The sequence below is a fragment of the Balaenoptera ricei genome, chromosome 4 (assembly GCF_028023285.1).
Source record: "Balaenoptera ricei isolate mBalRic1 chromosome 4, mBalRic1.hap2, whole genome shotgun sequence".
Classification (NCBI taxonomy): domain Eukaryota; kingdom Metazoa; phylum Chordata; class Mammalia; order Artiodactyla; family Balaenopteridae; genus Balaenoptera; species Balaenoptera ricei.
The window spans coordinates 28,093,395-28,105,459 of NC_082642.1; positions in this window are offsets into that span (position 1 = coordinate 28,093,395).

Below are 12,065 nucleotides of genomic sequence, written 5' to 3' on the forward strand. Positions count from 1 at the left end.
TCTCAGGCTCTCGGGCACTTATTTCCTGGTGTGGTCCCACAGCTGTTCTATTGTCATCAGCCAAAGAATACTCAGATCAGGGAGTTTTGTGATGTCAGGACTGATGAAGAGCTGGAACTGCCATCTGTACCCTGTGGTGCTCAGGCATAGAGAATCATCAGAATCACCTGGAGGAGTCTTTGAATGATAGAATCCCAAGCTTCTAGAACTTGTTTTATAGAAGCAAAAAATTAGCCTTCATCAAGTGGTTCTCAGTATCAGCCAGGTTTAGGAACCACTGTATACAATATCTTTTAGATCCAGAATATTGAGCCAAATCCTATAATTCAGCAAATTATTGTTCTTACTAAACTGATCAAGCTCGTTGATACCCTGGAAGCCCGGCTCTGTGTAGGTCAGGGCGACCAAAAGGGCAAGGATCAGAGACTAAGTAAGTTGAAGCAGCTGTCATGTTTTATTTACACTGTTTATTTTTCTCCTTGATACTTATGGAGGCCCTTGTTTTCTGGAATATACCCTGGTGCTGAGAACTTTCCCTGGGATCCATCACAGTACATTTGTGATGGGCAAGTATGTTGGAGGACAGTACCTCAGCTTTCTGGTCTAATGGTGTTTCTTAGTGGTCATCAGGAGCCTGATGTTCTAAGACTCCATCCTGGTTTGGATATGGAGGTCATCCTTGGTTTCAGAAGAATATATTGTAATTTAAACCTGAAGTTAGAATACAACTATGTAAAGGAAATCCCTAGTCAATTTCCTTCCTCTCTATTAACTAAACATGTGGGATCAAGTAAGTAGGGAGATTTAAAAAAAGTGTACAATGAGTTAGTCAAGGCAGAGGAAGTAATGGTGATGGTGAAGATGTTCGTGATGATGTTGATGTTTGTGATGGTGGAGATGGTGGTCATCTTGGTGACACTGGTGATGGACATGATGTAGGAACGGTGGTTACAATCAAGGCAACTCTAGGTGTCTGAGATGGCAGCTATTGCCTGGGGCTAGCCTGGGGTTAGCCTTTATTTGATCTTTTTCACATGATGACTGGTGGTGAGTCAGCTACTTTTAAAAGGCTAGGAACAGTGAACAATATATAAATCAAAGCTTTATAAATTAAATATTTTAACTATGACTCACCATAATTTCTGAGGCATTAAATCTTTATTTCTGAATGACCATTCACCGTCAGTGATGGAATATTTTAGCCTTAAGTTACCCTGCCCTATTTGCCTCTGTAACATATAGTTACTTTGTAAAGAAACTCCTAAATGATTATTGGAACTCATATTTGAAGAATCATTTTGTGATGAGTAATTGGCATAGGTACAAACTATTAAATATTTCTATTTTCCATCAGATAAAAATTTTTTATACTGAGAATTCTAAGAGAAATATACTGTACCATCCCTGAGGCTACAGAGCTCATGAGGAATAATATTTAAAAGGCTTAGAAGACAAATGATTTATATATTACATTTTTTTCCCTTGGGATGTTGACAGATGATTCAGTTAGGACATTTTTAAAAGTAGCAAAAATGTGGGACTTCCCTGGTGGTGCAGTGGTTAAGAATCCGCCTGCCAATGCAGGGGACACAGTTCAAGCCCTGGTCCGGGAAGATCCCACATGCCGCGGAGCAACTAAGCCTGCGCACCATAACTACTGAGCCTGTGCTCTAGAGCCTACGAGCCACAACTACTGAGCCTGTGTGTCACAACTACTGAAGCCCGCAAGCCTAGAGCCTGTGCTCCACAACAAGAGAAGCCACTGCAATGAGAAGCCCACGCACCACAACAAAGAGCAGCCCCTGCTTGCCGCAACTAGAGAAAGTCCACGCACAACAACAAAGACCCAACGCAGCCAAAAATAAAATAAATTAAAAATTAAAAAAAAAATTAGTATAAAAGAATAGCAAAAATGTGATAATGATATTCCAGACATTAAAATGACTAAAATAACACTTTGTAGCGACATGAAAAGTTTTTACTCTGAAGTTTAAAAGTGCTGAAGATAGGATATTAGAAAAAACAGAATATTTATCTAAGAGAATAATTTCACTTAAAGTAAAAATATATTCCACCACAAACTCTCTAATATAAATTTCAATAAGATAAAGCAATTCAATAAACCTATAAAGAACTTAGTCCAATAACTAAAATTATTTTAATTTTCTTATGCTCCTTTTTAGTATTTTTTGTCATTATTGTCATCAACCTGCATTTTTTGTTGAGCAATATTGTATGCTTGGCACCATGCTGGATATTTTGCATATAGGATCCCTTTGAATGCTCATAGCAGCCCTAGGTGGTATCTGTAATTGTCTCCATTTAACAGATGAGGAAACCGAGGCTCAAGGGTTTTTAAGCAACTCACCCAAAGACACATGGCTTGTAAGTGAAGACAGGGATGATTCCGAATAAGATCAAGATTAAGCTCTTAACTACTATGCGATGCTTGTCCACAAAAGCATACATAATTCTTAGAGTATCTGAATTCTATTTTTTTTTTTTTTTCCACTTAACATTATATCGCAAACATTTGCCGTGTTTGCTACATTCTTAATCCAACCCCCCGGCCACATTAGCTGTGATCCTCCCCAGGGCGCACTGCCCTCTAGTGGAATTCTGTTCACAAAACACTGTGGCCCACTCCCCAGCCCCTGGGATGAAGAGGGGTTTTCTGTTGCATTACTGTCTATCGTTACTGTATTATCTTAGATATGGTGAAATGTTAAAAGGTATTTTTCCTAGCTCCTTTAATGTAGAGAGATGATTATGTCCAATTTTCTGCGTTGAGGAGTTGGAAAATAAAGTGAACCCTAGAGAAGTCCTGAAATGCCCTCCAGGGAATGAGGTAAGAATTAGTTGTTATTGGTGTTGAAATCTCCATGACTGCTCTGTTCCCTGAAGTAACAGGATATTTCAAACATCTCCCTTCAGATTGCATGGAAAGGCTCGAGGATGTGTCAAACTGTTAACACCAGCACTGGAAGACGAAGTAAGACTTTACTGGGATCCATAAAAAAAACTTGGAAATATATTCAAAACACAGGAAATTCAAACAGATCAGGATTTGTTTTCCTCTGAGCTCACATTAATTCTTCAGTTTTCATATTTTTGTAAAGAATCTCTTTCACTTTGATATAGCTAAAAATCTTCATTGGATTAAAATGCATAATTGCATGGACTTGGTTTAATTAGGAAGGACTTGGGTTAATATTGCATTGTTTTGCAGACTCACAGACATAGAAAACAGACTTGTGGTTGCCAAGGGGGAAGGTGGGTGGGGGAGGGAAGGACTGGGAGTCTGGGATTAACAGATGCAAAGTATTACATATAGAATGGATAAACAACAAGGTTGTACTGTATAGCACAGGGAACTATATTCAATATCCTGGGATAAACCATAATAGAAAAGAATATGAAAAAGGATTTATATATATATAAATGAATCACTTTGCTGTACAGCAGAAATTAACACAACATTGTAAATCAACTATAATTTTAAAAATTGCATTGCTTTGGAGAAAGTGACAGGGATGAGTTTTTGTTTTTGTTTTCAGTGAATTAGGCCATTATTTCTGCCGTTGTTCATCAAAAAAAGAAGCCCTGAGCAAAATTGCTGATGCTATCACACAGGAAAGGGCTAACTGGTGAGTTGCAATTGCTTTGTGTGCCGCTGGTGGGACACACTGTGGAGAGGAGGAGGGGGGAAACCAGCCAGTTTTATCTTTATTAGCAAGCTGGATCTTAAATATTAGATGTCTTTTTATGCTTAGCGAATAACCAATATGAAAAAGGAGAAGCAGCAAAGACAGGCTTACATGGCATGTATAGTGTTTAATAAAAGACAAGAGTTATCCAAGTGTTCTTAAGGAAATTGTATCTCTTCATGCCCGCCCTTTAAAATTGCTGATTTCTTCTGAGCTTAGATTTCAGGATAGGGAAGGGGATGATCAAAAACCTAACAAAAAAGAAGCAAACAATTTTTAAGACAAATACTCCCTCAAGTAATACACAAATAAATTTCTCACACAAAGGGTAAAAAAGTCCATGACAAAAATGCTCAATGTAGAAATATATGTGAAAGTCATGGAATATACATATATAGTAAACTCATTTTGTTCACTGAGCGTTTTTCTTTTCCAGCTTTATTGAGATATATTTGACATGTAACATTGTGTAAGTTTAAGTTATACATGTGTTATACCTGACATATAACATTGGGTAAGTTTAAGGTGTACAGCATGTTGATTTGCTATACCTATATTGCAAAATGGCTACCTGCATAGTGCTAGCTAATTCCTCCATCACCTCACATAATTACCATTTCTTTATTTGTGGTGGGAACATTTAAGATCTATTTTCTTAGAAATTTTCAAGTATATAATACAGTATTATTAACTATTATCACCATGTTATACATTAGATCCCCCAAACTTACTCAAAACCAAAATTTTGTACCTTTGACTAACATTTCCCCATTTTCCCCACCTCCCAGCCCCTGGTAGCTACCACTCTACTCTCTTTTTTAATGAGTTTGGCTTTTTCTGATTCCACATATAAATGATATCATACAGTATTTGTCTTTCTCTGTCTGACTTATTTCCCACAGCTCACTGTTCTCAAGGCCCATCCATGTTGTCACAAATGGCAGGATTTCCTTCTTCTCATGGCTGAACAATATTCCATTGTATATCCATACCACATCATCTTTATCCCTTGACGGAAACTTGGGTTGTTTTTATATCTTGGCTACTGTGAATAATGTTGCAAAGAATTTGGGAGTGCAGCTATCTCTTCAAGATCCTGATTTCATTTCCTTTGGATACATACATATAAATGGGATTGCTGGATCATATGGTAGTTCTATGTTTTTTTTTTGAGGAACCTCCATACTGTTATCCATAAAGAACATATATATATATATTATACATATTTCATCCCACTTGCTCTTCTTATAATGTGACCTTGACATGCCTCCACTGAGAGGTGTATAGGCAAGGGAAGGGGTTTATGTCCCTTTCCCTTGAATCTGAGTGGATCTTTGTAATTGCCTCACCCAATGTAAGGTGGCAGATGTGACACTGTGTCACACTGAGGCTAGATTATAAAAGGCAACACAGCTTCCCCTTGGCTCTCTCTCTGGATACCCACCCTGGGAACCTATCCACCATGTTGTGAGGAAGCCCCGGTCACACGGGGAGGTTCTGTGTGGGGTTGCAGCTGACAAACGCAGCCAGGCCTCCACCACAGCCAGCACCAACCTCCAGACTTGTGAGTAAAAGAGCCTTAGGTGATTTCAACTCCCAGACTTTAAGTCTCCAGTTGAGGCCCCAGACAAGTAGAGCCGAGACAAGCTGTCCTCATCTGAATTCCAGATCCACAGAAACCATGAGAGATAGTCAGTTCTTTTTATTTTAAACTACTATGTTTTGAGGTAATTTCTTATATAACAATAGATAACTAAAATGTGTAAGTCCATATATATATGAGGGTCTCAATCAGGAGAAGGGAGTCTCAATCTTCCTGAATTTCATTAAATACAAAACAAAACAATCAAAACAACCATACCTATCCTATAACTACCAGATTCTTCCCTATAACACCATCTTTATCAGTAGTTCACAAAAACATCATGGTATTGATTTATTATGTGGCAAGCACTGTCAAACTGAATCAATTAACATTTCTGGGGAATTTTCATTCCTACAGGCAAACCACATTCAGCTGCTAGAAACACATGAACTAAAGGCCATGGGTTTAGTTTTATTTTTCAAGCCACATGGGCATCCCTACCTGCTATAAACAAGAGACCTGTAAAGGTCAGACTATAACATAAAAGCCAGCTCCAGTATAATGGCAAACTCTGAACAGTGATGTCCCCTGGAATTAAGTGACTTTAAAAATTCTAGAGTAAGATAAATTTGTTAACTTTTTACAGTAATTTATCAGTTAAGGGAGCTATTTGGCTAAAAGTAGCAGAAAATCCAACCAACAGTGGCTTAAACAGATGCTTATTTTGCTCCTGTAATGAGAAATTTGGAGATTGGGGCTGTTGACATTGGTTCAGAGGCTTGACCATTATCAGGGTCAGAATTTCTGTGATTCTCTTTTCTTTTTTCTCATGGTCTTAGGCTGTGGTCACATTATGACTATTGCAGCTCTGGATAATCTGTGATCAGGGCTGGAAGAAGGTCAAAGGGAAAAAGGTAGTGCCAACAGATTTCTCCTTACATCTCAATGGGCAAAACACACCAAGGCCACTCCTAGTGTAAAGGAGACTGGAAAAAACCAGTATTCAGCTTTCACAGCCTCTATAGTAGAGGCAGCAAGGGAGAAGTTGGTTGGGACTAGATGTTGGATGAACCTACAGCGTCTGAAATTAATACAAAAATGACACTTTACCTTGGTCAAATATTCCTGAAAACATTGACCAATAGAATGTATAGATATATCGGGCCTTCTTTTCACTCATAAACTCATCCATCTGATTATAACCTATGTACATATACATTGTAGCTTCCAAAACTGCATGGATTTTTCATCGATCAATTAGTATACACCGTATAATCCTATTTTTGTGAAAAACAAACATGAACGAATAAGCGTTCAAAATAATGTGGAAGAATAGACACACACTGAAATATTGACAGAATTATGCATCTTCTCCCTTTTATATTGTCTCACTTTTTTAATAATAAAACATATTAACTATGAATAAGAAAAATGAGTAATACATGTAGAAAATTAGCATTTAAAATGTTGACTTTTATGAAAAAGAATATATATATGTGTAACTGAATCACTCCTTCTAGAACATCTGAAACTAACACAACTTTGTAAATCAAATATATTTTCATTAAAAAAATAAAATAAAATGTTAATTTTTAAAAATATAAATCAATGAGAGATAATCTCTATTAACATTGGTATATATCCTTTCAAATAGATAACACACACACACTCACGCTTTTGAACATTTAAGATATGTCAAAATCCTAATATATATTAGTGTTATCTCATTTAATCCAAAATATTATGTGATAAAGTTACTGCAGAAAATCTTCATTTCTCATGTATTTATTATCTAATACCCAAAGTTACAAAGCTGAACATGAAAACAATAGTCAGAAAAAATAATCACTCATGAACAGACCCTCGATAAACCTACTGCCTAGCCAGATATTGTCCTCACTCAAAAAAACTAGCACATATTTTTGTCTAGCACATCAATATCTTTGTGTTTCTCATTTACTACTTTTGACTTACTAAGAATTTGATCTTAGGTAAGATATTAATCTCTCTGTGCCTCCATTTTATCATCTGAAAAATGGGGATGTGGCGTTAATCTACTTCATGGAATGTATGCGCAGTTGAAACGGATTAATATCTGGCACATTTTAAGCCCTCTACAAGGGGTAGCTTTTAAGATTATTATTACATGCTTAAGTATAAAGGTCAAATAGATATTGGATACATGAGCTCGGGGGCTGGGTAAGGGTTTGAGAGAAAAAGAAATTATTGTCAGCATACTGATGATGTTTGAAGCCAAAGAACTTGAGAGAAGTCTTTTTTTTTTTTTAAACATCTTCATAGGAGTATAATTGCTTTACAATGGTGTGTTATCTTCTGATTTATAACAAAGTGAATCAGCTATACATATACATATATCCCCATATCCCCTTCCTCTTGCATCTCCCTCCCACCCTCCCTATCCCACCCCTCCAGGTGGTCACAAAGCACAGAGCTGATCTCCCTGAGCTATGCGGCTGCTTCCCACTAGCTATCTATTTTACATTTGGTAGTGTATATATGTCCATGCCACTCTCTCACTTTGTCCCAGCTTAACCTTCCCCTCCCTGTGTCCTCAAGTCCATTCTCTACATCTGCGCCTTTATTCCTGTCCTGCCCCTAGGTTCTTCAGAACTATTTTTTTTTTTTTTTTAGATTCCATGTATATGTGTTAGCATACGGTATTTGTTTTTCTCTTTCTGAGTTACTTCACTCTGTATGACAGACTCTAGGTCCATCCACCTCACTACAAATAACCCAATTTCATTTCTTTTTATGGTTGAGTAATATTCCATTGTATATATGTGCCATGTCTTCTTTATCCATTCATCTGTCGATAGACACTTAGGTTGCTTCCATGTCCTGGCTATTGTAAATAGAGCTGCAATGAACATTGTGGTACATGATGAAGTCTATTTTTTATTTTTTTATTTTCCATTATGGTTTATTACAGAATACTGAGTACAGTTCCCTATGCTATACAGTAGGACCTTGTTGTTTACCCATTCTGTATATAGTAGTTTGCGTCTGCTAATCCCAAACTCCCACTCCATTCCTCATCCACCTACCCCTGCCCTTGGCACCCTTATTCTCTATATCTGTGAGTCTGCTTCTGTTTCATAGAGAAGTTCGTTTGTGTCTTATTTTAGATTCCACACGTGATATCGTATGGTATTTGTCTTTCTCTTTCTGACTTACTTCACTTAGTATGATAATCTCTAGGTCCATCCACGTTGTTGCAAATGGCAAGATTTCATTTTTTTTTTTATGGCTGGGTAGTATTCCATTGTATATATGTACCACATCTTTATCCATTCATCTGTCGATGGACATTTAGGTTGCTTGCATGTCTTGGCTATTGTAAATCGTGCTACTATGAACATAGGGGTGCATGTATCTTCTCGAATTATAGTTTTGTCTGGATATATGCCTAGGAGTGGGGTTGCTGGATCATATGGCAACTCTATTTTTAGTTTTTTGAGAAGCCTCCATACTGTTCTCTATAGTGGCTGCACCAATTTACATTCCCACCAACAGTGCAAGAGGGTTCCCTTTTCTCCACACCCTCACCAGCATTTGTTATTTGTAGACTTTTTAATGATGGCCATTCTGACTGGTGTGAGGTGGTACCTCATTGTAGTTTTGATTTGCACTTCAGGAGATGGAGTTTAGGTGGAGATCAAGTACCTAGAAAAACAGAAGATGCTTTAAGCATATTATTGAATAGGTCCCAAGTGGTAGGCACCATATTTACTGAATCATTTACCTAACTCTGTAGGAAATCTTTGCTTCTGATGCTTACTTAATGTGTTAACCAATGTCTTTTCTATAAAGATTCAAAGGAAAAACCCCATCTTGAAGCTGGTCTAGGGAAAAGTTTTCTTTCCCTGTTAATTAGTTTATTTCCCTTTCCTGGACAATATGAGATGTGTAAACCACAAATTTAACTCTAGGGATTAGTTTCAAAGCTCAGTTGAAAATTCATCTGCAGTTCAATTCACTGATTCTAAGTACTAGTTCTTTGTTCTTTTATTTATTTATTTATTTTTGGCTGTGTTGGGTCTTCGTTGCTGCATGTGGGCTTTCTCTAGCTGCGGCGAGCGGGGGCCACACTTTGTTGCGGTGTGCAGGCTTCTCATTGCGGTGGCTTCTCTTGTTGTGGAGCATGGGCTCTAGGCGTGCGGGCTTCAGTAGTTGCAGCATGCAGGCTCAGTAGTTGTGGCTCGCGGGCTCTAGAGCACAGGCTCAGCAGCTGTGGCGCACGAGCTTAGTTGCTCCATGGCATGTGGGATCTTCCCGGACCAGGGCTCGAACCCGTGTCCCCTGCATTGGCAGGTGGATTCCTAACCACTACACCACCGGAGAAGCCCTTCTTTGTTCTTTTAAATGAATATTTATTGTTTCTGTTTTCATTGTCTGATTTAATTTTGTAGAGTCACTCCAGATCCTTTGTGGAAGAGAGTTGGTGGAGGAGCAGAAGTGGAAGAACAGTGCTGGAGTAGAGGGACGGCTCTGATGAGTGGATTCTGTGTGCCCGCCTCACACTGTAGCTGGGTCCACTCACTGTCCCTCCCCACCCCCTACACCAGACTTCTCTTGGTTCCTTGGTTCAAAATTCTCCCATCACCAGGCTTCACTTTTACTCTTTCCTCTGCTTACACCACTTTCCCCTACTCTTTACGTAGCCAACTGCTCATCTGCCAACCCTTCAGGAATGCCTTCCCTGAATGCCACCCTCCCCCTGCTATATATCCTCAACAGACCCTTGTACATTTTCTTCATAGCACTTATTATCATTAAAATCATTTTATTTTTTTGACAACTCTCATCTTCTTTTAAAAACTTTCTTTCGCTCTTGCATTCCCATCTATTCAAGAACAAAGTTTCACCCAATTCCATATTCAAAGGAGGCCAGCTTTCTGGACTCTGTCTGCCAGTCCCTTAGTGCATGAAGGGACGCAGCTCTAGGTCAGACAGCTTAGGAGTTTTTAAATAAGACTCAGATAGTGATAGCAAAATGAAATAATTAGCGGTTTGAGAAACATTTTGGTCATTTCTTTCTATCTGAAATATTCAGTCCATATTCAGATTTCCCCAACTTTGCACAAAATGCCTTTTATGGCTGTTTCTAATCCTGAATCAGGTTGAGGTTCACACATTGCATTTGAATTTTATGTATATTTAGAGTCTTTTAGTCTAGAAAAGTTTCTCCACTTTTTTTTTTGAAGAATCCAGGCTAACGTTCAATTTTCTAGGTTCATAAGATTGTTTCCTGATGGTATGGCTTAAATTATTCCTCTATTTTATTTTTTTGTAGTCTGGAAGTTAGGTCTAGAGCAGGGCTTTCTAGTGAAAATATAGCCTGAGCCACATATGTAACTTAAAATTATCTGGTAGACACATTTAAAAAAGTAAAACAAAAAATAAATTAATTTTAATAAGATATACAAGATATTTATTTAACCTATTATTTCTAAAACATGATTTCAACATATAATAAATATTGAAAAGGTATCAATGAGACTTAAAAAATTTTTTTGGTATTAAGTTCTTTAAATGCTGTGTATTTTTCACACTTAGAGCACATCTCAATTTGGAGTAGTCACATTTCAAATGTGTCAGATGTGGCTAGTGTCTACCATATTGGACAGTGAGGTCTAGGGGCTTGATTAGATTCAGGTTAAAGATTCTTGGTAAGAATGCTTTATTGGGTGATACTGTGTACTATTAGTCATGTTACGTTTGAACATGTGGATAAAGAGTTTACTGCCAGAGTTTTCCACTATAAAAGATTTATTTCTCCCCCTTTCTAATGTAAAAAGTAACCTGTAGGTATTCTTTGGGCACCATGAGTCTATCTTGTTGCCCCACAGCCTTTCACCCAATGATTTTAGAATCCATTGATGATCCTTGTGGGAACCAGTTATTATACTGCAGGTTACAAATTGGTAATTTCCAATTCCTTTTACATCTATCATCTTGCAATCATCTACAAAAAAAAGAAAAGATGTACTATTAACTGCAGGGTGTTGTTTGCATTAGGAATTCTCTTTACCCCTTTTCCTTAGGATGCAAGGCTTGCAGAGAGTCCATGTGGACACGTCCCGGGATTGGAAGTGAGGCAAAAGCAGCCTGGGGGAGGGAGGAATGAGGAGAGGTCAGGACGATGATGAAGTGTGTGTTAAGGTAAGGCTAATGTCCGTAGCAAATAAACATCAGCATTTCACTGGCTTACCTCATGGATGTTTGCTTTTGCTTATGTAAAGGTCCTATATGGGTGCTGGTGTTTAACAGGGGGTCTTTCTTCAGACAGTTATTCAGGGACACAGGCTTCTACCATTTTGTGGCTGTGGCATTACCTATGGCCTCTAGGCATCTAGGCTGAAGGGAAGGAGAGAGTGAAGGTCATTCCCCTCTTAACTTCCTTGACCTAGAAGTGAAACACATAATTTCCACTTGTACGTCACAGTGAGAGCTAGTCAAATGGCCCCACTTATATTCAAGGGGTGGAATTGGGTGGAAAGTATAGTTTCTATGGTACAGCTCCTTTCCAGAAACATTTATTTTTTCTGCCACTGCCACAATGCAGCTGAGAGGCTGTTGGCCAGAGAATAGAGGAGTGTTTGCTGGCTGTTTCTTCTTTTTACTCCGCCAGTGGCAAGGAAATTTCATTTTTTAATTTAGTCTGAAAAACACTAGGTGAGATTCTTTTTAAAAAATCTCCACAGGTAGACATGATTGCTATTTAAAAGCAGAAGAAAAGAAAGTAAAGGAAA